Raw genomic sequence first — 27,883 nt, 5'->3', positions numbered from 1 at the left:
TTTTATATCCAACTGGGCTCATAAACTACCATCTTCATTGTACCTCTCTGAGGCCGACAGATTGGAATGAAGACAGTGCAAAAATGCCACTAGCTCATGCTCTACACTCAATTTGTATTGTAGTTTCGATATTCCCAATAGGCTCTGCGCCTTGGAATAACATAAACGATAGTTTAGACGTAGGACTGAGGTCGACTAGATCTCTATTGAATATGTTAGACTTAATTGTGTGTGCCAGCTAGCTCAGAGGTCACTAGAAACTTTCTCGAGTAAACAAGAAGGTGTTTAGCTTTCCTGAATAGACAAGAAGGGATTAGCTTCTGACAACCCCATAAACATGACAACTTTGCTCCCTCCAGAATAAGGAGTATATCTCCAGAGTCGCGGAAACAATAGATAGCTATTTTAAACAGTCAATCGTGCATGCTTCGTTTCACCAGAAAAGCAGAGAAATAGAGAGATGGGCGTTTTCAATAAACGGGTTATTTATTGAGCAGTCTTCTTTCCCATGCAAGAGAAATGAATTGCCACAATTTTAATACTTGTCATAAAGTAAAGTGCGTACAGTAAAAGGAGTATTATGAAATAATACTGTAAAAGCATTTATATGGTTTCTAAGCCATAAGATACTTAAAATGCATAGAATGATAAAATAATGACTAAACGTTCTCAACTGGTGTTTCTAAGATACGCCTATCCCAGTGTACCTAACCTAAGCCTAGTACGTGGGAAGGAGTAGATGAATTACAGCTTTTTGCCAAGAATCTGAATCAAGAATTCTCTATGGGTCTAATCAGCTACATACCTTGGGTATAGAATGAAGGAGGTCTTGTATCTCTCTCTCAGGACTCGATCTCCCAGCAACCCGCGAGGGTGTCAGGGAAACAATGGAGCTGGATTTCTCGGCAGGAGAAAAGACAGCGTCTCTCTCAGTGCGTCAGCAGGGAGGGTCGGCGTCCTTCGGCACTCGCATCAGCAGGGCGTCGGGCAAGTAGATAGCCTATCTGCTCCAGACCACCGTATGATGCTTAAGGCAGATGTTGGTATATTTATACCTGGAAGGTGCTGAGTTTGACGCAAGGTTGGACATAAGACGTCACTATGAACTGGCAGTTCTTTCGGGACTCCAGTAGGTCTTAGGATAAACCAAAACAGAAGCAGCGGGGCTGCTGGAGGCTTGGTTTGTTTAAGAACGCGTTGTGCTTTCTAGGAGTCTATGGGAGTAGTCTTGCCGTATTTGGACTGCATTGGCTATGACTTAATATGGATATGATTCTTATGCCTTTATAAGGATTTGATTTGTTATAACCACATAAGGGCATAAATCGGGAATGTCTTAATTAGGGTCCTAGATACATTCACAGCACCCACTCCATGTATAATGTCCATCATTACAAAATACTAAACAATACTAAACATATAACGATGCATGTGTTTTGCAGCCCACCCCAAAATACATAGTTAGCATTTGAAATGGTATATACACGAAAAATGAGTATAATACTGTACGCTTTCAGTAAGCAGTGGTGTCATTCAGATAATGCATATTTTGTACATTTAGAATGTTGACTGAATGAATCACGAAATTTACATTTATGAAATGGCTCTTAATACAGAAGAGAAGGTTGAGACCATTTCATCACATATTCATACAAGACAGTACATTCGCTAGAGGCTAAGTCAAAATATTGTCTCTAGAGATTTTAAATTTAGAAATGTTGTTCTCTAAGAATAGTTCTACTTTAAGCAGAGTATCATGTGGCAAAAAAAGGTAAATGTTTTGGGAACTAGGGAAAAATGTTTTTTTGAAGTTCTGTTTATCAAAACTGAAGGCCGAATTCAGAGTTCAGGGAATGCTGTGTGCTTGCTATTTCAAAAGTTATTCTCGTTGTTAGGAGAGAACATTAATTCAGATAGGCTGGTAAAAAATTTGTCTACAACAGTAGGTGAAAGTTGGGCCAGGTCCGAAACAGTAGAAATAGTGCATACGTGCGAAGCATTGCCATCATCAGTGTTCAGATCAGCAATGGTGACAGAAGGTTGTACCTGTGTGCCGCTTTCATCTCGTACCTCACCACCACCTAATCGTAATGGTGAGGTCTCAATGAATGCCGTCATCAGAATGGGTAGCCGCTGGGGACAACACGTTGCATGAGCCGTTACCGAGCCAAGCATAGTATCGACATCCATGGGAACTGCTGATGGGAGTGTGAGACAGACGTCTATCACACATTCTTCTCCGCATAGCAGGCATCGTAGAACAGGTAAGATGCAATCTTGCCAGATTGGTCTGAATGAAAAAAACCAGGTAGTATTCAGGTCTCTTAGCCGAGCCAAGCCGAGGACTTTAGTGATCTGTTCTCGGTTTTGCATTCCTAGGATCATGTCTTCCATTGTAGCCTGAGTTTTGTCTGTGGCTTGACTTGCCATATCGGAGCAGGAGGAACAAAAATAAGATTACTGCTACGAGTCCCAAGATGAGAGGCAGGCCGCTGAACACAGAATGCATGAAATTCAGGAAGATGCCAAGAACTGCTTCAAAGGGTGCTAGCAGTCCCGAAAAAATTGTCTTAAATACATGTGCTATGCCAATGGTGTCTGACATGTTTAAGATTTGACTTAACACTTCTACGAAATGTACGGGGCAGTTTGTTGATAATAATGCATGTATCTCTGCTGCTGTCCTTGCAACTTGCAGATCATACGTTTCTCTAGATGAGGTTAAAGGCGTAGTTGTTTGTAAAAGAATAGACTTAATTCTGCTTAAAGTATCAATTTGAATAGAAGAGATATTCAAAGAAGGCCATATTGCCGCCTCCATGTCTGGTTTGCTGTTTGGATACTATATTTGCATACAACAGGTGACCATGGAAGTAACGCTCACGAGATAGGCTTTTCCTGGCAACATGCCACAACAGCTGTGGTCACGTATTAGAACGTACCTGCCGTTGGAAAGCTGTCTGAAAAAAACCTCTATCTGTGTAGCAGGGGTGCCGTGCAGGTGACATGAAAGGTTATTTGATGAACCTTCGCAGGCTCCATGCAAGTTAATTCCTTGACACAGAAGTGTACCGCTTAGTGATTTTTTACAGTTGTTACCACTAAGAAATACCTCTTTCTTGCCCCCACTCCAACATCTATGTGTATAAGGCAAATTCCAGGTTGACTTGATGTATCCTTTACCCAACCTTTCATATAGGACTGCATGGTATATACTTTTGGCAGTATTGAAACTGAAAAGTTGTTATTGGGATTGTAATGGTGCCATGAATTATCCACTCAATGACCGGTCGTTCTGACATTGTCAATGGTAATTTTTCGAGTTTTTCAATGCTCAGCACCGTATATTCTGCCCTTCTTTGTGCCAAAGAGATTTGTCTATCACTAAGGTTATAGATAGAAAATAATGACGTTGTGTTGATTAGACGCCATGGCACGTTGCCTGAACGCAAATTTTGTAACGTCCAGCCTAACTGTACAATAGAACGTAATTGGGACTGGCCATGTTGTGACATTAGCATATCCTGTTCTATTATATCAATAGCAGATGATACAATGCTGTCCAGTGAATAAATTCTGGAGGACAGAGTCCTTAACCCATTGTCCACTACAGAAAGTGATTTTTCCAAATTAATACGATCAATTTCTCGTATTTTTTCTGCAGTTTCAATTTGTGTTATTTTCCAAGCTTCATTGTAAGCTGCGTACATACCAGCGTATATGAAACGTTTTTGACGCTGTTTGCGAGGTCCCAGTAAGAAATCTCGCAAGTCAGCACCTTCTTTAAGTAAAGTTAAGTGTTGCTTAATTTCGGGTAGTGTGGATTTCTGTAGCCATTCGAGGCATAGTTTTCCTACACTATGGGCCCGATGTAGGTAATCTTGATTTACCTACTCTTAAATACCGAATCATACCAATTCGGTATTTAAGAGTAGATAAAGGGGATGTAGGTAATTCCCTAGGCCCTGTAGGCCCATAAGAATGAATGGCAATTACCGAATCAGTAAATACCGATTCGGTAATTGGGGGAAACATTGAATGGTAGCAGTGTGTCACTTTGAAACCCTGTTGCACCCCTCAATCGTGTATGGGTGCACATGTTGCAGACATACATGCCCTAAGGGCATGTATGTCTGCAACATGGCAGCGTTTGAAAAGCAAAAAAAATGCTTTTTCAAGGCTTTTCATTATTTACCACCAACTTCTAGTTGGTGGTAAATAATGAATTCTGAAAGCCCTGTAGCACTGATTACAATGCTACCTACATCGCTAAATACAGATTCGGTAATTTTACTGATTCTGTAATTTTACCGATTCGGTAAAATTACTGATTCGGTAAAAAAAACGAATCTGCATTTTAGGTGGCCTAACAAATCATTTTCCAAATACCGGTCGGTAACAGTCAAAATTACCGAATTTTGGCCGTTACCGACCGATATTTGCCTACCTACATCTGGCCCTATATGTTGTAATTATCCCTGGATGTTGTCTCTGGGAATATCTTGGGTCTGGCCTATTCTGTTTGAACCCCTGTGCTTTGTTCAGGAATCTATTTTGACAGTTATTAGTGTCTGTGGGCCAGATCAACCATTTGTTCCAATCAGGATCTATTCTGTTTTAAAATATAGGACACGTCTAACCCCTCATCTGTAGTGTTATTTCTATCAGGCATAGGCTTTGGTATAGACGGGTTGTTTAAATCTTTTATCCTGGCTAGACCAAGACAGGTTGGTTGTTGAATGGTATCATTCAGGAACATTATTTGTTCTGGGATCATGCAGGCTCTGAACAATGATTCTAAACCTTGTACCTGCCAGTCTTTTGTACCCCAGACAGTTTTTGTCTCAATGTTGTTTTTCCAAAATTCAAACCAAATGTAGACATTTTTGCATAACATTTTCCTGAATAAATCAGTTTAGTGTTTGTCAACATGTTTTTCATTCCTGTCTTATTCATATTTTAAAATAAAACTTTTCTGGATCAGTGATATTAAACCCTGAGAAGTATGGGAATTTCTCATAAAATGTTTTTGAACTGCCTTTTGGCGGAATTGGACAATGTTCCCATTGATTATAACAGAAAACATTTCTATGATTAGCAGATTTGTGCAAATAATGATGCCCAAAATGATTAAAGCAATACATTTCTTCATAATTTGATGAACCTTGTAAATAATCATGTTCTGTAAATTTTGCTGACATTTCTAAATCTGACATCATATTATTCATATTTTCAAAGTCCCAATCATCAGAGAAAGTACTAGGTGTTACAAAGTCACTTAAAGAAATCTTGAACTGGTGTGGATATTTCAAGAGTTCAACCGGGCCATAGATTTCGTAATCAGTATTGTCCCATGCTACACCAACAGGTATAGGAATGGCTGTGATGTTCACTGATGATAGTTCTCTTTTTTCAATGTGAGAGGATCCGTGAGGGTTTAGAACCAAGTTGATGTTCTGACTTGCTGTGTCCATTGTACTGTATTTGCCATCAATCATTCTTCCCAAGCTTAAAACTAAGATGAGCCAGAGCAGGAGGAAAAGTACACCTAATACAATCCACAGTTCAATCCATGGTGAAATCAAATATGTTTTTCCAAGTTGATGAAAGAGTTCTGCAATTTTGTCTTTGAAAGTTTTGTTTGCTGGCTTGTCTTCATGTTCACTTGGATCATCAGAGAAGTCATCGAAATTGATGAAATAGCCAGATGCAGTTCTGTCAATTGTTTGGATGGCATCAGGATTGTTATTAATCTTTGTAGTTGATTCTTCCTTTTTCATATTAGCATAGTCCGAGGCTTTTCTTGACAAACTGTTGCAATTTGGGTTTCAAGAGGCACAAGTTCCATGGATTTGTTGCATAGTCCTTTTTTATTCACTGCAGGTATATCAAATGTGATTAGTCTCTCAGTTTGAACCTCTTGGATTGTAGCAAGGTTTGGTCTTCTGCTACTTCTTGGAGTCCACTAGGCCTACTACTTATTATTGGCCACATGGTTGTGGTTTTACCAGGTCGATTGATACAACTCGGTTCTCCTTTTTACCATTAAGGGGTGGTAGTACTACTGATCTCTTTCCGCTGATAGCTAAGACAGGTACTGCTTTTCCCGAATTCCTTCTTCACAGCGATCTTCTCTCTGACCAGATACCAAATCTTTGGAATCCAGACAGGTCTTGCTGGGACAGGTGGTTTTTCTTCAGTGGCCGTTGGCTTTAGCTTTGTGTTACTTAGACTTCTTCTTGTTTCATTCAAGTCCTGTAAAACAGCCAAACGATCTTTGATATCAAAAGCTTTTTGTTTCACCACTGAAGTCTGACAATCGAGGTCTTCGATTATCATTCTTGTACCAAACAAACGTTCATACGGATGATTCCACCCAGAGAATTTCTTGGCAGATTGTTAAGACTACGTTGGACACTTATTACACGTTTGACCCACCCATCACCCGAACCTAATACCCTCGCTGTTATAGATTGCTTTATGTCACGTTTTTTTCTCTCCACTACCGCATTTCCCTCAGGATGGAATGAACTAGAGTACCGCAATGCAATGCCCATGCTGGCCATGGCCTCCTTGTAAGCTCGAGAGCTAAACGCAGAACCCTGGTCAGAATGTAGCATGCCAATTGCGCATGTGCAGATAAAGACTCGCAAATCTTTTATAACAGTTCTGGTGTCAGCAAAGCGCTGGGGCCACATCCAAATGAATCTCGTGCAGGAATCCACTGCGACCATGATATATTTATAGTTGCCATCCCTTTCTAAGGGACCACAGTGGTCCAGGTAAACACATTCTAATGGTTTGTCTGAGATTAGAAGGGGCGTCTGCACTGGTCGTTTCACTGTTGATACCTTCATTTTTTGGCATATCTCACATTCTAAAACATAGTTTCTAGTCAGTTTTCTCATGCGTGGCCACCAGTATCTCTGTTTTAATAACGATACTGTGGCGGAAACACCTGCATGTGCAGAGGCGAGCCCTTCGTGTGCCGCCAAGATTAGTCCTAACCTATGTTCCATGTTTGGAATTGCCCTATCCCCCACTCCAGGGATTACAGCAAAAGGAACATTCATTGCATCAGTTTTGTATGAGTACTTTATTGGAAAGCCTTTCGGGAGTGTCTTACCACTGTATTTTACTGAAGCACTGACAGCTAGCGATATATCGCTGTCTATTTTAGTTTTTGTGACCGGGTGATTGTAACTACGGAAGCCGTTTGCATAGCTGCCTTCGCGGCTTCATCAGACAATTAATTCCCTGCAACGTGAACGCCATCACGCTGATGACTCAGTTTCTGTATCACGTGAGTCTTTTGTAGTTCTTTCTGCAAAACAACTACTTGTTCCCAATGCATTTTATGTTTGACTGTGCCACCTTTTGCATTTTGAAACCATTTTGAACCCAATTCTGCAAGTAATCATTGTAGGACTGGAGGCAGTAATATGAATCACACACTGTTAGTGTGGGGAATTCGCGATCAGTATTTTCAAGCGCCATTTTAAAAGCCTGTAGTTCAGCTCGCTGAGCTGTACAATCTCCTATTGATTGAGTTTTAGTGACCAATGGTCTAAATTTTCCTTCGTGCCATCAACCTTTAACAATCGGGCACGCAGCACTATATGCTTGTTTACCCCCAAATGCGGGCTGTGCTGAACCGTCTGTATATATTATACAGCTGTAATGTTCCAGAGGCAGAATCTCAGTCGGCAGAGGACATTCGTATTTGTATTGGAGAAATTCTTGCGTTTTTAGGTTAGGATCAAATTTGTATACTACGTCTGGTGCAGCAAGAGAATTAACTCATTGTATCTATCTCGGATGTAACGCTTTGGCATTCGGAATGCTTGCTCTTGTTACTGCTTCTAAAGCAGGTACTGGTGTAACGATTAATATACGTTTACATTGTGCGAGGGCTCTTTCTTTTGCTACAGCAGTTTGTACCGCAGTTAGAATTTTTTCAGTAGAACTGAATTTCATTTCAGCTTGTGTGTACAAGTGTGATTACTAAGCTATTTGTACTGTTTCTCCCTCATTAGAGGTCAGGTATGTAAATCTGCATCTTCCTGGGATGACTCGGATTACAAGGTTGCATTCGTTTGCGCGTGTTTACAGCTTTGTTTTAGTTAACATGTCTGTTTGTAATGATCGTAAAATTTCTGTGTGTTTCTGAGTCCAATTAATTGGTTTGAAATCAGGTTTTATTAATTTGTAGAGTGGTTTAACCCTCTCTCCATAATTTAGAATGTAAGTTCTTCCGAAGTTCAGGAAACCTAGAATTGATTGTATGTTTTTCAGCGTTTTTGGAGCTTGGAGTACTGCACACATCTCTTAGAAGTTGCCAGCTAGGCTTTTGCCTTCACTTGATAATTCATATCCTAAAAATAGGACAGTCTGGTGGGCAATTCGTGACTTTTTAAAGTTAAATTCGTACCCTTCAGATGCGAACCCAAGTATGATGGTGTTCACTCTTTTCAAGTGTATCTCCAGGTTATTGTCTGTAAGATAGCTGTCATCGACATAAGATAATGCCTCATCATCATACATTTGTAGTAACTCTGTTACCCTGGCTGAAAATAATCCTGGGCTATTCTTGAATCCCTGTGGGAGACAACAAAATTGCTTTTGGGCCATGCTGGAGAAAGCGGTCAAATACCTGCTTTCTGGTGCAATGTTTTGACAGAAAAAAACATTTGAAATATCTAATGTCGTTTTATATTTTTTGCGCACAATATTATTCATTAGTGCTGCACTGTGTGAGTTTTGTACTGCAAATGTTTTACAACAAGAGTTTAGGTGTCTGTAGTCCAAAACTAGACGATATGAATCGTCTGGCTTGGAGACAGGAAACAAAGGATTGTTCATCTGGTGCTCAAGTTGATCTAAGATCTCCCTGACTTGTTTTTTAGCTTCTTGCTTAACAGGATACTGCCTCTGTGCAGTAGGTTGATTTTGTAACTGGATTTTATGGTGAGGAGAATCCTCATCCCATCCTACATGATTTTTATATAATGCAGAGGCTTGGGCCACTGCCCATTTTCTTGCATATGTGTATTTTTTATGAATTGGAATGTGATTTGAGAAGGCAGGCATAATCATTTCTTCGCCATGTGGGCACTCCCTAACAAACTCTGGTGGCCAGTCTTTCTCTGCTAGAAGGATATCATAGCCTTTCGATAGGTTCTCCCCGAAGAAACCTTTTATTTTCCTAGTTTTTTCCCCCTCTATACGTAATGTTATTTCATATAGTTTATGGGGCACGCTAACTCTGGTGTCGGCAGTTTCCACTTGAATGTATTCATTCGTGTCCACTGTCTCCAGAAGATTGATCAGGATCTTGCGAGCTGTGGTCACTTCTGCTGCGCTGTCTAGCATTTTTGGGGCCCACTCTCCCTTCTTGAGTTGTGTCCTCAGGATCCTCGGCATGTTTTATTTTAATACTGGTTACCTTCTTTTTGGGAAATTTGAATTTTTTACTTTGATGAGCAGGTTCTTTGTCTTTGGACTTGGCACGCTCTTCTTTATGTTCTGACCATCCTCTTCTTTCCGATTTCTATGAGGAAGTCTGAAAAGATCGAGAGGGACGTGTATCAATATCTTGATATCTGTCAGGTTTTCTCAAATTATCCCTATTTCTCTGGTTATATCATTTTTCAGAGGGCTCCCGTTGTGGAGACTTGCCTCCCCCTTCTGAAGTTCTATCTCTTCGTTGGGGAGACCTTCCTCTGGTCTGAAAATGTTTTTCTCTGGGAGTGGTCTCTTTAGTACCCTCCCACTTCTTCTTTTGGGAATTGAGATTATTTTTAATGAAAGTCTTTTCAGGATTTTCTGTTAGTTGTGGTTTTAGTGGTTTCCCACCCAAACTGTCTCTACCAAATTCTTCATAGGATTTTTCATTTATTCTGGCAAGTTCAAAAGGTTGTTCTGCTATATCTGTTTCTTTTAATTTCTGGCGGATTGCTGTACCGTCAATTGCCAATTGAACTAACTGTCTATATGCTTTTGTTAATACTTTTATTTGAACAAAAAGTTCTTTGCTAGACATTTTTTCAATGTCAGGATGTGGTGTATAGCTGGCTAGAACCGGCCATGTGGCTCCTGGTCTACCTAGTGGACCGAGCCTGGTAATGTGATTTTGATGTTTTAGGGCGCCTTTAAACCAGAGCTCATGCTCTTGGTAAGTTAGTGGAATTTCAACTTCCTCGAAAGGAACGTATTCCTATGGAGGTTCCTCTGCTTTGTAGTAGTGGAACTCGTGTGTTACAGCATTTGCTGCTGGAAAAGTTATCCATGACTAGAATACCTCTGTCTGCTGACATTCATGTGCCTCGACAACAAATATGACTGTACCACCTCTTTATGATACTCCATTTTCTATACGTTTTATAGTTAAGGTTTTCCTTACATTTACCGGGATGTTTTTCGCATCCAGGTCATTTTCATTAAACCTTGTAACGTCAAAACCCGGTTGATTTGCATCTACTGCAGCTCCACCGGTTTTGTTGTTGTCACCGTTGATTGACATTGTTTAATGAAAGTTTGCAGAGCAAGTTTCAAGGAAACAAAGATTAGGTGCACAATATTTTGGAACACTGTATCCTTCAACGTTGACTAAATCAAAAACTAATACATAGGATTCTCTTCCTACAAAGTTTTGGCGGATATTAACCTTTTACCCACTCCAGACGTCTATTGGAGTTCTTACGGGAAAAGGGGTCTGTGTGAAAAGCACGACTGAGTTACTCTAGTAACTAGCTTTAAATTATCGCCTTACCAAACGTTGGGCGCCATGTAGTGTAGTTCCTATATTCCCAATAAGCTCTGCGCATTGGAATAACATAAACGCTAGTTTAGATGTAGGACTGAGGTAGTCTAGGTCTCTACTGAATATGTTAGACTTAATTGTGTGTGCCAGCTAGCTCAGAGGTCACTAGAAACTTTCTCGAGTAAATAAGAAGGTGTTTAGCTTTCCTGAATTGACAAGAAGGGATTAGCTTCTGACAACCGCATAAATATGACAACTTTGCTCCCTCCAGAATAAGGAGTATATCTCCAGAGTCGCGGAAACAATAGATAGCTATTTTACTCAGTCAATCGTGCATGCTTCGTTTCCCCAGAAATGCAGAGAAATAGAGAGACATGCGTTTTCAATAAAAGGGTTATTTATTGAGCAGTCTTCTTTCTCATGCAAGAGAGTCACAGCGTACAGTAAAAGGAGTATTATGAAATAATACTGTAAAAGCATTTATATGGTTTCTAAGCCATAAGATAGTTAAAATGCATAAAATACATACAATGATAAAATAATGACTAAACGTACTCAACTGGTGTTTCTAAGATACGCCTACCCCAGTGTACCTAACCTAAGCCTAGTACGTGGGAAGGAGCAGATGAGTAACCAAGAATCTGAATCAAGAATTCTCTATGGGTCTAATCAGCTCCGTACATTGGGTATAGAATGAAGGAGGTCTTGTTTCTCTCTCTCAGGACTCGATCTCCCAGCAACCCGCGAGGGTGTCAGGGAAACACTAGAGCTGGATTTCTCGGCAGGTGAAAAGACAGCGTCTCTCTCAGTGCGTCAGCTGGGAGGGTCGGCTTCCTTCGGCACTCGCATCAGCAGGGAGTCGGGCAAGTAGATAGCCGATCTGCTCCAGACCACTGTGTGTTGCTTAAGGCAGATGTTGGTATATTTATACCTGGAAGGTGCCGAGTTTGACGTAAGGTTGGACATAAGACGTCACTAAGAACTGGCAGTTCTTTCAGGACTCTAGGAGTTCTTAGGACAAATCAAAACAGAAGCAGGGCTGCTGGAGGCTTGGTTTGTTTAAGAACGCGTTGTGCTATCTAGGAGTCTATGGGAGTAGCCTTGCTGTATTTGGACTGCATTGGCTATGACTTAATATGGATATGATTCTTATGCCTTTATAAGGATATGATTTGTTATAACTACAGAAGGGCATAAATCGGGAATGTCTTATTTAGGGTCCTATATGCATTCACAACAAAAAGCTGAGATCTTTTTACTCTGTCAAAGGCTGAGGTGAGGTCCACAAAGGCCAGAAACAAACTCCCCCCTTGGCTATTGTGTATTAGGTAACCATTCATTTAAGATTTGCACACTGGTCCACTGTCCCTCTACCCTGCCTAAAACCATATTTAAGGTTGGAAATGATATTGCATGGGGACCATCAATTATTGATCTTATTCATATTTAGAGATTGAGTTTTGTCATGGTGACAAGTTCCACCAAGAGTCCTCTGATCTTTAATCAGATCATGAAGAATAATTTTGAAACTCTGCAGATGCCTTGCAATTCAGCTTTTGTGTAGTACATTGATGACCTGCGTGTGGCATCAAATATGCAGGAAGCCTGTAAAAAGGACACAATTGCTCTTTTAAATCATTTAGCTAAGAACAAACCCAAAGAGCCCCAGGGAAACCAACATTCTGTCAAAAAGAAGTCCTAGATTTGGAACATCTAATTGAGAAGGGAATGAGAAAGTTGTCACAGCAGAGAATAGTGAAAATTCGGAAAATGTACCTACCCAGAACTCAGAGGGAAGTCAGGGTGTTCCTAGGGATGGTTAGCTACTGTAGACAGTGGATACCAAACTTTTTGCTAGAGGCCAAGCCTCTAACGCTGTTGCACAAAGATGTTCCTGATCTGCTTTCAGGGGGCTGTGATTGCTTGAAAGTGTTCCTAGAGCAGAGAGATTCTCTGTCATGCCCAGGCACTAGGAATGCATGGTTACTGTAAAATGTTCACATTATTTTGCAGTGCAAGGGAGGGCTGCACACTCTCAGTGATTACTCATTTGCGTGGAGACTCTTGAATACCTGTGGGATTTTGTTCAAATATCTTTGACCTGTTCCTGTAGGACTCTCCAGCTGCCTTAAAGCGGTTGCAACAGTTGGTGTCAGTATTGAGTGATGTGAGAGCATAATAAAGGGACACCCTCTTACAGAGATGGTCCCTCACTCAGTTGAAAGTTTACTCACACGTACCAAAACATAGTATTTGACAAACAGAAGACTTACAAAATATTTGCTGCCAATACTGTTGCTTAGAAAAGGTGTCAAACACTCAATACAGCTATATTGTTATGTTTTCCTGACTGCCTCGATGTTATGGAGTTACACACCAATTCAAGACCTGACTTAAAAGATTAAACTATTGATGAGACCAACTATGTAATTTTTGTAAACAACTCATGTTTAAGAGAAAATGAGGGAACCCTGAGAGCATCCTATGCTTTTTGCACATTTCAAGAAGTGATAGAAGCCTCCAGGCTTTGATGTGTTACCTCAGCACAAGTGTCAGAATTAATTGCCCTGAAATAGGGAAAATTATTTGCGGTTGCCCCCAAGAAATTGCAGTAGTTAAATGTGCAGCTCACAGAAATGGTAATGACTATTTCACCCTTGGAAATCGATATGTGGATGAAGTTGCACAATATTGTGCACTTGTGGCATGCACATTTAACATAGATATATTCTAATGAATCTGATGACCAATGAGGACACTACCTTTTTAATGTTGCTGTCAGTAGCTGATACTTGGGAGGAAATGAAAAGGCTACAGGAAGAAGTCTCAGAGGCAGTACAGCAAGGGTGGTTAAAAATGCAGACAACATTTGGGTTTCAGCAAATAGAAGACCAGTGTTGCCAGACAGTTTGTTATTTCCCATGACACGACATATCCATGGTCCTGCACACATTGGAAGGGATGCAAAGGTTAGGCTTTATTGACAGAATTGGTTTAATCCTCAATTCAGTGTTTCAGCTTAGCAGCTATGCCATTGGTGTATTACATTTCCGCAATTGAAGGTAGGAAGGAGAACCCCGGTAACACTTAGCCGTAGTAGAAGATTAGGCAGACCGCTTAGTAGGATGTAGTTGGACTTTTTTGAAATGCCTGTCTCTAATGGGTTGAGGCATGTCCTAGTTATAGTTTGCATTTTCTCCAGATCGATGGACGCCTACCCAAATGGAGAAATGACAGCCTCACTGCAGGTAAATTGTTGTTACAATAACTCATTCCACCGTTCATATTTCTGGTTTCTCCTGAGTCTAACCAAGGCGTTGGTTTTAATAATGAGGTCCTTAGAATGTTGTGTGTGGCTCTTCAAGTGGAAAATAGATTGCACTGTAGTTATCTTCCCAAGGCTTTGGTGTTAGTAGAACAGTTCAATGGAACATTGAGGTATTGATTAGCCAAAGTCTGTGAATCCACTTTCAAATGGCCAGATCCATTGCTGTTAGTTCTAATGAGTCTTGGAAGCACCCCTGTCAGGAAAAGTGGATTATCTCTACACAAAATACTCACGGGTCATGCAATGAAACTGCCTGCTGCACCTGCAAATACACTTGTAAACATGACAGATGACATGATACTTGATTACCTCAAAGGATTAGCTGATGGGGTGCATTCTGTTTCTTATCAGGTTGGAGCTGCCACTGTCAGCCCACATTAGGATCAGTTATATGACCTTAACCAAGGTGACTGGGTTTTGTTGAAGAAACCTGTGTGAAACTCTGCTGGAGCAGAAGTGGAAAGGCCCCTAACCAGTCATCTTGATTACCAACACTGCTGTCAAATGTGCGGGGATAACTTATTATGTGCATGCTTTGCACACTCAGAAAGTAAGGTGCCCATACAAAGAAGTAGTCTACTTTGAGCCAAGTCCAACATCTCCTGTACCCGTTTATCAAGACGGGCCAGAAGGGAGTGATGTACAGCAAAATCTTTCACCAATACAAGTTGCTGAAGTCTCTCAATGTGGTGTGGAGCTACCTACTGAAGCAGAAGCATTGAGAGCTGAAGATAAAGGAACGTGTGAATCTTCATCAGAGGAACCAAATGATCCAGGTGAAGGAACAGGTTTGAGAAGAGAAAGATCCATCTGGAGATCGCAATGGACAAATGTGTGGGGGACAAGAGAGATATCGTTCATCAGTTGAACAATGACTACAAACCATTATCAAAGAAACATAATCTAGTGAGGTAAGTGAAACAGAAAAAGATCAACAGACATCAAGGAAAGACAAGCGAGTAAGAGTGTCTTGTCACAGGTAGTTGCACCTGAATGGACTTATTCAACAGAGAATGTGCCAAATGCATCAGGTCAACATTGTAATGAACTGAGATCAGAGACATTTCAACCTCCATGACATGCCACACTAAAACAGCATTGATTAAATACGATTTATGAAGTTAATATTACAATCAAGAACTTGACAGGCAATATTTAGTGTATTCAACTCTTTTTAAAAAAAATGTATTTATGTAAAAACACATGAGTCGGTTGGTACAAAATCACAGGGAGAAGAAAACATAAGGGAGACATTTTATCGAGCAAGTACATATCCAGATCATATCATTTTGATACATACAATACAAGAATATAAAAAAGAATTGAACAAGCACAAGAAAAAGAAAACCAGTTGTTAGATATACATTTCATGAGGGCAGTCTCAATTAGATCCAGCAAAAAATTATAAACAATCCCCTCAAATCTCGCCTTACATCTCTAAATAATTAGTTACTAATCCCCAAATCTGTTCTCCGATCTTCCTTCTGCGGGAGCCCTTTAAAGCATAAAGGCTGTGCTCTATATTGTGTATCGAAAAAATCAGAGACCGCCAAGCTTCAAAAGCAGGCGGTTCCTGTTGCAACCATGCAGATGCAATACACAGCCTATACACTGCAGTTACTAAGAAAATTAATTTGACATGCTTCTTCCGAATGTTAGTACTCAATGTGCCCATTTCAACACCCAATAATATCTATGTTGCTGATAATTGTATCTGACTACCCACATTTGCCGAAACACATTTTTCTATCTGAGACAACAAGGGAGCTAATGCAGTACATGTATAAAAAATGTGAACATAATCCGCTGAGGCAAACCCACAACGAAAACATTTCCCTATTGTATCTCCCGACCATTTGGACACCTTGTCTGAGGTATAATATAAATTATAGATTGATTTAAAATGTTGCGCCACCAACTTTGCAGACAAGAACAAATCTTTAGCCATATCTAATGAAATTTCTATTTGAATGTCCTGTCTGCCTAGTTTAACACACCATTTACTATTCTGTTGCTCTATATCGTTTTCTTTAGTGTCTAACAAATGCTGATATAGAACTCCAATCTTTACCCCTTTCATAATGTCCTCGATCAAAGGATTCGGTTTAAAATTGCTCCCAATACACATTAAACAGTTGCGAATCTGTAGATATTTTACGAAATGCTCTCTAGGGAGAGAATATTGTTCTCGTAGTTGTTCAAAAGATTTGCAATAACTAGCATCATACAGGTCACCCACCACTCTAATGCCTTTCTCCCTCAAATTATATACTATTCTATCCCACACATCTACAGGTAAGAAGAACGACGATGATAATGGGGTGTACCACGTTATTTTTCCGAGGCCCAGTAGCCCCCTAACTATATGCCAGACCTTATATGCAGCTACAATTATCTTAAAACGGGTGCGTTTGTAATAACTTTGTTCTAGGTGCTTGAATAGACAATTTTTAACTTTTACCCCCAGCAGCATTTGATAAATTGAAGGACAGTCTGCAGGTCTTGCTGGACCTTTGCCGGTTAATAAAATTCCCATTCCTTGCAACATACAAGCATAGTAATAATATATAAAGTCTGGTACCGACCAGCCCCCCACATTTCTTGGCAGAATCATAAAGCGCCTAGCCCTTCGTGCTTTCTCTCTGGACCACATAAAGCGCATACATATTGCCTGCAGTTGTTCTAAACTAGTCTTAGGAACTTCTAGGGGTATACATCGGAAAAAATATAAAATTTGAGGAAGAATCAGCATTTTGAATAGGTTACATCATCCCACTAATGAAAGATATAAGCATTCTGCCTGATCTAATTTTTTCCGAACACCGACTAGGAGCTGGTCCCAATTAGCTTTAACTAAAGAGGTTGTACAAGCTCGTAACGTGACTCCCAAATATACCACACTCCTGACATAATCTAGAATCAGTGTAGCTTGGTATATTTATACTAAGTAGCTGGGCTTTTGCTGAATTCAGCTTGTATCCTGAAGATTTACCAAATTCTACCGCCAATTGCTCTATAGCCTGCATTGCCATGGTAGGTTTGGTCGTGACCACTGCCACGTCGTCAGCATATGCCAACACCTTGACCTGGTATATATGAACCTTTAGCGGGATTATATGGATATTAGAGTCCAACATTCTTAAGAAAGGCTCGATGTATAAAGCAAATAGTAAGGGGGAACAGGGATGTTGTAAATAAAACAGCGATAGTATTAAGCATTCACTGAAGACATGCTATCGTGTCTTTGTTCTAGTTTTCCTGCCCATACTTGAAATACGGCCAGACTCCATTTTGTTTTCTGGCGTCCATATTGTGTGCTATACATTGCCATGTGCTCGCCACGAGGCAAGTCCTACCTCACTGATTATCACCCCTGGAGTTTCCCCAGCAACAAGCTATAAATAGTTCCTTGTGCGTCTAGCGCATGCTCAGTAGGAGTCACATCTTTCTTTAATTAGCGTAGATTGGAATGTGTATTTTGGCGGGTCTCAAGAACCGTTAACTCCACCCATGTATCGATCATGTTCGAGAAATGTCCATATATGGTCGTAAATCATGTTTTGAGTTGTAACCACCTACTTATGAGCCCCTTCTTTGTGTATAAAAGGGGACCGCATGTCTGAGTTCTTTGTGCTACCTTGTACAATACTGAGTGTTGTGTGGGCTGTAGTACCACCTTTAAACGTTTATTAAACGTTTATTAAACTTTGTTTTTGTATTTCCAGTTTCCTTGCCAATTTCTTTGTGTAGTCTGAGGACTCCGTGCACAGAAGGGCGAACCCCTTTGTATTTGCAGGCCTTGCTGAGGCCTGTATTCATCAATTGGCGCCCGTCACGTGGGGCTCATCGTCAACTCGGATGCTCGAAGGATTGTTCGTGACGAAGGATTGGAACCTTGCCGGGGACGTGATCACTGCCAGCGGCGCCTTTTAGTCCTGGCATACCGAGGTATTCTTCCTTCCCTTCCGATCTGACCATCTGGGTGGCGCCGGTCATCGACTGAGACCTCTTCTGTCGGTTTGCCGTATAGTGGCCGTTTGGGCAAATTTGGAACTTGGCAGTAGGAATCTGGACGCTCTTGATTGGTAAGAATCGTTGTACGGTACTTGGTGCGAGCCTTTGGTAGTCTTGATTGGCAAGGCAGTTTTAGGATACGCTTACCGCGACTAATTTGTTTGTTTGAGGTGACTAGTCATGTTGTATGGTTTGAATTTGTACATATATGCGTTGCAACACATATAGGCAGGCAATGTGGAGATATTTCTCCTGAACTTTGGATTTGAGCGGCGCAATGTTATAAGTGCCATTTTAATTATAATATTGCATAGTTTGCACTATTTTGGACATGCCTGTTTTTAGCGCACTCCGTAAGTGGTACTGCTGTTTTGGAAATGACCGGTTGATACTTGAAGGATCACAGCCGGCTCCCCCGGAAGGGACGCCGAATAGGGATATGTATGTAAAGTTTGGTCTTTCCCCCAAAATGTACAGCACGTTATGGAGGAAATATACCAAAAAGGATCCTGAGTTATGATGGCCTATGTATGGATCGTTTGATTTGCGGAAAATTGAGTATGTGGAACAGTGTATGTGTAAACGGCGAGTGAGGCAAGACATGTTTGAGTGTGTACGTATGTGGGTGAAAGAGGTGCGAGAGCGTGAGAAGCGTGAGCAGGCACTGATTGAGAAAGAGCAACGTAAGAGTGAGAGAGCGCAAGAGTCGAAAAAATGCGAAGCAATGGAATTAGAAGAGAAACAGGAGAAAGAACGTTGGTTGCAAGTATCTGGCCAGTAGTCTGTTCGACAGCCTCTTTATCCTGTCCTTAATAAACCTGATGATGATTTTTCGTTATTAGATCGCTCTCCGCCCCCGTACGCCAGCCCGTCTGCTCCAAGAGGAGGAGATCAGGATTCTGGACCGCCCGCGCAGAAAGTGGATACGCGGTCTATGTTATCGGCCGACCGTATGGCTGATCTCCGAAAGATTGCTTATCGGGTCAACAAGGATACTGTCTCCCTTGCAGATTTATTGAAAGAGTTTGAAGTATGGGAGGATAGGGAGAAACTATACTTTACTGAGTTTGTCTCTAATGAAGTAGTGACAGCTTTTCGGAAATAATCCGATGTTCTTGAACCAGATGATGTGGTAGCTGATTCTAAAGAGTTGCATAAAGGTCTTCTTCTTCCTTCTCAGGTGCCTGATGCGGTTCGACGACTGTTTGCGTTGCGGGATGAGATTTTTCGGCTCCGGGATGAAGCGCGGAAAAGGAAATCTGGCGAGGAGAGAACAAATCCAAATGGCGACGGGAAGCAGTCATCCATCTTTTATTCAGATAAGATCGCTGCAGTGCATGTTAAACCGATGCGGGAGGCAGCGCCTTTGTACGTTACTCCTAAAGGAGCGGGTACTAGTTCGGATAGAGGGTCTCCTGATGCTCAAGGGTATTTCATCTATAACTGGGTTTATACTGCTTGGAATAGAGCAGATGTTATGGCGTTAAAAGCTGCATTACCTGATCCACGAAAGAATCCTGCCGCCTTTTATGAGGAAGTTGAGGGGGCCCTAAATTCCTGTACTATGACCCTGGCCGATATTGATTTATTTTTCGGGCTTATATTACCCCCAGATATGTGGAGATCTGTACGAAGGGTAGATGATCTTGTAACATTTAAGGCTAGATGGGCGGATCTTGAGGATGAGGATAGAGAAAGGAAACCTGCACAGAAACCGCCCCAGTCCATTCTAGATCTTCCTGCTGCTATTTTGACTAAATTAAAAACGATTATTCCCCCTAAAAAGATTGATTGGACTATGTTAGCGTCATGTAAACAGAAGGTAGATGAATCAGTTTCAGACTTCCTTACACGATTTGAGGAAACTTTCCATGATTTCAGCGGCCAGTCGCTTATGGACGACACGGGTCGACATCTTCTTTTTGTCGATAAATATGTTTCGAATTTGTTGCCGGGAGTAGCAGCTCGATTGAAAGCGAGTGAAAGCTCCTAGACGACTTCGTCACCGGCATCCCTCCTGATGATGGCTCAGTATTATGAGCGTCAGGAATTAGCAGCGAAGGGTAATGATGAAAAGAAATCTAAAGATTTAAAATTGAAGGTTATGTTAGCACAAGTGTATGGACCGTCTCGTAGAGGTAATGAAAGGGGTGGTCGGAATTTTACTGGTCCTTCTTCGGGCCAAACTGATTTGGCCCGGGATCAATGTGCGTATTGTAGGCAGAGAGGCCATTGGGCGAACGAGTGTCCATTGTTGCGCGCACAGCGGCAAGAGCGTGGGCAGGGACCGATGAGGAGTAGGGGAGGTTTTTCAGGCCCTAGGGGCAACACGAATGATCGTGCTAGGTTTGACTCTGGTATGCGACCGCAAGATGGGTCTAATGTTTTTGATCAATGGAATCAATATCAAATGTCTGAGTATGCACCTCCTGAACAGCACGATTCACTGTATGCATAGGATTGCGTAGGATGGGGTAAGGAATCAGTCGAAGCGCCAGTAGATCAGAGGGGTCCTTATGTTACAGCACATATTTTGGGTTCTACTTATCGGTTCCTGGTTGATACAGGAGCGACTCGTAGCGCTTTGTCTAAGGAATTGGTTCCGAGGGCTCCCCTGTCTGGCTTAACAATCACGTCTATAGGGTTCAATGGAACACCTTCTCTTAGCCCACTATCACAACCTCTTGCACTTCATGTAGATAAGTTTGTTGCACCATGTCCATTTTTGCTTTCCCCAAACACGCCTGATAACATTGTGATTCAGAAAAGGGGGTGGTGATGAACAGAGTGTCTGAATTAAGCAGACCACTCTTACCCAGTCCAAAGATCAGGGCTAGATCCATCACCGTTTTTTAGCTCACTGCACCATCCCAGCTCAGAACTTGGCTATATGCAAATTAGTCTGACCCTGGCCCAGTGCATCATGGGAACAGGGCAGACCAAACTACCAAGCCAATTCTTATACTGGGAAGGAAACAAGCTACCGGGGACCGGTTTCTGGCATTTCAGCCGTCTTCGGCCCGGCTTGCTTGAATCCTGATGGTGCAATGAGCTAGGGACTCACATCTGAGTATACCCTTCCACGCTTATGGTGGACAAAAATGATTCAGAAAAGGGGGTGGTGATGAACAGAGTGTCTGAATTAAGCAGACCACTCTTACCCAGTCCAAAGATCAGGGCTAGATCCATCACCGTTTTTTAGCTCACTGCACCATCCCAGCTCAGAACTTGGCTATATGCAAATTAGTCTGACCCTGGGCCAGTGCATCATGGGAACAGGGCAGACCAAACTACCAAGCCAATTTTATACTGGGAAGGAAACAAGCTACCGGGGACCGGTTTCTGGCATTTCAGCCGTCTTCGGCCCGGCTTGCTTGAATCCTGATGGTGCAAGGAGCTAGGGACTCACATCTGAGTATACCCTTCCACGCTTATGGTGGACAAAAATGATTCAGAAAAGGGGGTGGTGATGAACAGAGTGTCTGAATTAAGCAGACCACTCTTACCCAGTCCAAAGATCAGGGCTAGATCCATCACCGTTTTTTAGCTCACTGCACCATCCCAGCTCAGAACTTGGCTATATGCAAATTAGTCTGACCCTGGCCCAGTGCATCATGGGAACAGGGCAGACCAAACTACCAAGCCAATTCTTATACTGGGAAGGAAACAAGCTACCGGGGATCGGTTTCTGGCATTTCAGCCGTCTTCGGCCCGGCTTGCTTGAATCCTGATGGTGCAATGAGCTAGGGACTCACATCTGAGTATACCCTTCCACGCTTATGGTGGACAAAAATGATTCAGAAAAGGGGGTGGTGATGAACAGAGTGTCTGAATTAAGCAGACCACTCTTACCCAGTCCAAAGATCAGGGCTAGATCCATCACCGTTTTTTAGCTCACTGCACCATCCCAGCTCAGAACTTGACTATATGCAAATTAGTCTGACCCTGGCCCAGTGCATCATGGGAACAGGGCAGACCAAACTACCAAGCCAATTCTTCTACTGGGAAGGAAACAAGCTACCGGGGACCGGTTTCTGGCATTTCAGCCGTCTTCGGCCCGGCTTGCTTGAATCCTGATGGTGCAATGAGCTAGGGACTCACATCTGAGTATACCCTTCCACGCTTATGGTGGACAAGAATGATTCAGAAAAGGGGGTGGTGATGAACAGAGTGTCTGAATTAAGCAGACCACTCTTACCCAGTCCAAAGATCAGGGCTAGATCCATCACCGTTTTTTAGCTCACTGCACCATCCCAGCTCAGAACTTGGCTATATGCAAATTAGTCTGACCCTGGCCCAGTGCATCATGGGAACAGGGCAGACCAAACTACCAAGCCAATTCTTATACTGGGAAGGAAACAAGCTACCGGGGACCGGTTTCTGGCATTTCAGCCGTCTTCGGCCCGGCTTGCTTGAACCTGATGGTGCAATGAGCTAGGGACTCACATCTGAGTATACTCTTCCACGCTTATGGTGGACAAAAATGATTCAGAAAAGGGGGTGGTGATGAACAGAGTGTCTGAATTAAGCAGACCACTCTTACCCAGTCCAAAGATCAGGGCTAGATCCATCACCGTTTTTTAGCTCACTGCACCATCCCAGCTCAGAACTTGGCTATATGCAAATTAGTCTGACCCTGGCCCAGTGCATCATGGGAACAGGGCAGACCAAACTACCAAGCCAATTCTTATACTGGGAAGGAAACAAGCTACCGGGGACCGGTTTCTGGCATTTCAGCCGTCTTCGGCCCGGCTTGTTTGAATCCTGATGGCGCAATGAGCTAGGGACTCACATCTGAGTATACCCTTCCACGCTTATGGTGGACAAAAATGATTCAGAAAAGGGGGTGGTGATGAACAGAGTGTCTGAATTAAGCAGACCACTCTTACCCAGTCCAAAGATCAGGGCTAGATCCATCACCGTTTTTTAGCTCACTGCACCATCCCAGCTCAGAACTTGGCTATAAGCAAATTAGTCTGACCCTGGCCCAGTGCATCATGGGAACAGGGCAGACCAAACTACCAAGCCAATTCTTATACTGGGAAGGAAACAAGCTACCGGGGACCGGTTTCTTGCATTTCAGCCGTCTTCGGCCCGGCTTGCTTGAATCCTGATGGTGCAAGGAGCTAGGGACTCACATCTGAGTATACCCTTCCACGCTTATGGTGGACAAAAATGATTCAGAAAAGGGGGTGGTGATGAACAGAGTGTCTGAATTAAGCAGACCACTCTTACCCAGTCCAAAGATCAGGGCTAGATCCATCACCGTTTTTAGCTCACTGCACCATCCCAGGTCAGAACTTGGCTATATGCAAATTAGTCTGACCCTGGCCCAGTGCATCATGGGAACAGGGCAGACCAAACTACCAAGCCAATTCTTATACTGGGAAGGAAACAAGCTACCGGGGACCGGTTTCTGGCATTTCAGCCGTCTTCGGCCCGGCTTGCTTGAATCCTGATGGTGCAATGAGCTAGGGACTCACATCTGAGTATACCCTTCCACGCTTATGGTGGACAAAAATGATTCAGAAAAGGGGGTGCTGATGAACAGAGTGTCTGAATTAAGCAGACCACTCTTACCCAGTCCAAAGATCAGGGCTAGATCCATCACCGTTTTTTAGCTCACTGCACCATCCCAGATCAGAACTTGACTATATGCAAATTAGTCTGACCCTGGCCCAGTGCATCATGGGAACAGGGCAGACCAAACTACCAAGCCAATTCTTATACTGGGAAGGAAACAAGCTACCGGGGACCGGTTTCTGGCATTTCAACCGTCTTCGGCCCGGCTTGCTTGAATCCTGATGGTGCAATGAGCTAGGGACTCACATCTGAGTATACCCATCCACGCTTATGGTGGACAAAAATGATTCAGATAAGGGGGTGGTGATGAACAGAGTGTCTGAATTAAGCAGACCACTCTTACCCAGTCCAAAGATCAGGGCTAGATCCATCACCGTTTTTTAGCTCACTGCACCATCCCAGCTCAGAACTTGGCTATATGCAAATTAGTCTGACCCTGGCCCAGTGCATCATGGGAACAGGGCAGACCAAACTACCAAGCCAATTCTTCTACTGGGAAGGAAACAAGCTACCGGGGACCGGTTTCTGGCATTTCAGCCGTCTTCGGCACTGCTTGCTTGAATCATGATGGTGCAATGAGCTAGGGACTCACATCTGAGTATACCCTTCCACGCTTATGGTGGACAAAAATGATTCAGAAAAGGGGGTGGTGATGAACAGAGTGTCTGAATTAAGCAGACCACTCTTACCCAGTCCAAAGATCAGGGCTAGATCTATCACCGTTTTTAGCTCACTGCACCATCCCAGGTCAGAACTTGGCTATATGCAAATTAGTCTGACCCTGGCCCAGTGCATCATGGGAACAGGGCAGACCAAATTACCAAGCCAATTCTTATACTGGGAAGGAAACAAGCTACCGGGGACCGGTTTCTGGCATTTCAGCCGTCTTCGGCCCGGCTTGCTTGAATCCTGATGGTGCAATGAGCTAGGGACTCACATCTGAGTATACCCTTCCACGCTTATGGTGGACAAAAATGATTCAGAAAAGGGGGTGGTGATGAACAAAGTGTCTGAATTAAGCAGACCACTCTTACCCAGTCCAAAGATCAGGGCTAGATCCATCACCGTTTTTTAGCTCACTGCACCATCCCAGCTCAGAACTTGGCTATATGCAAATTAGTCTGACCCTGGCCCAGTGCATCATGGGAACAGGGCAGACCAAACTACCAAGCCAATTCTTATACTGGGAAGGAAACAAGCTACCGGGGACCGGTTTCTGGCATTTCAACTGTCTTCGGCCCGGCTTGCTTGAATCCTGATGGTGCAATGAGCTAGGGACTCACATCTGAGTATACCCTTCTACGCTTATGGTGGACAAAAATGATTCAGAAAAGGGGGTGGTGATGAACAGAGTGTCTGAATTAAGCAGACCACTCTTACCCAGTCCAAAGATCAGGGCTAGATCCATCACCGTTTTTTAGCTCACTGCACCATCCCAGCTCAGAACTTGGCTATATGCAAATTAGTCTGACCCTGGCCCAGTGCATCATGGGAACAGGGCAGACCAAACTACCAAGCCAATTCTTCTACTGGGAAGGAAAAAAGCTACCGGGGACCGGTTTCTGGCATTTCAGCCGTCTTCCGCCCTGCTTGCTTGAATCCTGATGGTGCAATGAGCTAGGGACTCACATCTGAGTATACCCTTCCACGCTTATGGTGGACAAAAATGATTCAGAAAAGGGGGTGGTGATGAACAGAGTGTCTGCAAGCCGGGCCGAAGAAGGCTGAAATGCCAGAAACCGGTCCCCGGTAGCTTGTTTCCTTCCCAGTATAAGAATTGGCTTGGTAGTTTGGTCTGCCCTGTTCCCATGATGCACTGGGCCAGGGACAGACTGATTTGCATATAGCCAGGTTCTGAGCTGGGATGGTGCAGTGAGATAAATAACGGTGATGGATCAAGCCCTGATCTTTGGACTGGGTAAGAGTGGTCTGCTTAATTCAGACACTCTGTTCATCACCACCCCCTTTTCTGAATCGTTTTTGGCCACTATAGGTGTGGCAGGGTATACTCAGACATGAGTCCCTTTCTCACTGCACCATCAGGACTCAAGCAAGCCGGGCCGAAGAAGGCTGAAATGCCAGAAACCGGTCCCCGGTAGCTTGTTTCCTTCCCAGTATAAGAATTGGCTTGGTAGTTTGGTCTGCCCTGTTCCCATGATGCACTGGGCCAGGGACAGGCTGATTTGCATATAGCCAGGTTCTGAGCTGGGATGGTGCAGTGAGATAAATAACGGTGATGGATCAAGCCCTGATCTTTGGACTGGGTAAGAGTGGTCTGCTTAATTCAGACACTCTGTTCATCACCACCCCCTTTTCTGAATTGATAACATTGTGGGCCTGGATATGCTCAAGCATTTTCGGGCTACGATACGATGCTCTCCTGAAGGAGTACGTGTTATCTTGAATGACAACTATCCGACAATGGAGAGGGTGTGTACGATTAAAGAAGATGCTGCATTGGCCTCTTTACCTCATACTTTGTGGGCTACTTCGGATACTGATGTGGGACAGATGATCATCCCCCCGGTACACATTAGTGTAAAGGAGGGAGCTGTGTTGCCACGCCTGCCTCAGTATCGAATTTCACAGGAGGGGGAGGAGGCGCTAATACAGATAGTGCAGGATCTGATTAAAGTAGGGGTTGTTGAAGAGGTTCCATGCAATGTGTGTAACAGTCCTATACTACCGATTTTGAAAAAAGACACTGACACTAGGATTTATCAATTTATTATCGATTTGAGGGAGGTCAATAAGATAGTGATACCTTAATACCCAGTGGTTTCTGACATTACGACACTTCTTACTCTGGTCCCGCCAACTGCAACAACGTTCTCAGTTATAGACTTGAAGAACGCTTTTTTTTCGATCCCTATTCATCCTGACAGCCGATACCTTTTTGGATTCACTTTGAATTATAGATCGTACAGATTTTGTAGAGTTCCTCAAGGCTATACTGAGAGTCCCAGCATTTATAGTCAGGCATTGAAACGACAGTTGGATTCTTTTATTTTACCTGAAGGCGTGGCGCTAATACAATATGTTGATGATATCTTGTTGACAGCCGACACCCCCGAACAATGTGAGGAGTGTACATTGTCTTTGCTTACCTTCCTGGCATCGCACAATCACAAAGTATCAAAAAAGAAATTGCAACATTGTAGACCAAAGGTAACCTACTTAGGTCACCTTTTGTCTAAGGAGGGACGTGAACTTACACCAGATCGCATTCGAGCCATTTTAGATACACCAGCACCCTCCACGCAGAAAGATGTTCGAGCTTTCCTGGGTCTCACTTCCTTTTGTAGACAGTGGATATTAGGGTTTTCATATATAGTTAAACCACTGTTAGCACTTTTGACAAAGGATACTCCAGTTCCCCTTCCATGGACAGATGAATGTTAGAATGCTTTCCAACAATTACGACAGGCTCTTTGCTCAGCACCAGTGTTAGGTACCCCTGATTATACGAAGCCCTTTACATTGTATGTACATGAGAGAGATGGATGCGCATTATTAGTGTTAGTGCAGATGCATGGCGACTAACAGCACCCTTGTGCATACTTCTCGGCAATGCTTGATCCTGTCGCTCGAGCATTGCCTGGTTGTCTTCGCTCAGTTGCAGCAACAGCTGTGTCAATACGCCAGAGTGAAGGGATTGTGTTATCTCATAAGCTGTTGGTGTTGGCCCCCATGCGGTTGATGCCCTTTTGAATCAAACAAAGATGCAGCATCTAACTAGTGCTCGTCTGACAGGATACGAGCTAACACTGTTGGCTCCTCATATTACATTGAAGAAATGTGCAACACTGAATCCAACCACGTTGTTGTCCTTTCCAGTGACTCGGCCTGAGGCGCAAGAGACACATGACTGTGTCTTTGTGACTGAGGAACAGACAAAGGGTCGTATTGACTTGCAAGATACGCCCTTTACAGATGTGGATGGAGAGCTGTGGGTGGATGGGTCTTGTTTGAGGTTACCAGATGGAACTACTTCAGCAGCATATGCAATCACTACGTTACATATAGTAGTGGAGACAGCACGCATACCGCAGAAATCAGCACAAGCAGCAGAACTGATAGCGTTGACACGAGCGTGTGAGCTTAGTGCAGGGTTATGCGTAAATATCTACACGGATAGCCGCTATGCTTTCGGAGTAGCGCACGACTTTGGCCTACTCTGGAAGGAAAGGGGCTTT

Source organism: Lissotriton vulgaris, chromosome 7 (genome assembly GCF_964263255.1).
Source record: "Lissotriton vulgaris chromosome 7, aLisVul1.2, whole genome shotgun sequence".
Taxonomy (NCBI): domain Eukaryota; kingdom Metazoa; phylum Chordata; class Amphibia; order Caudata; family Salamandridae; genus Lissotriton; species Lissotriton vulgaris.
The sequence above is the reverse complement of the archived record's forward strand: the minus strand, read 5'-3'. Positions refer to the sequence as shown.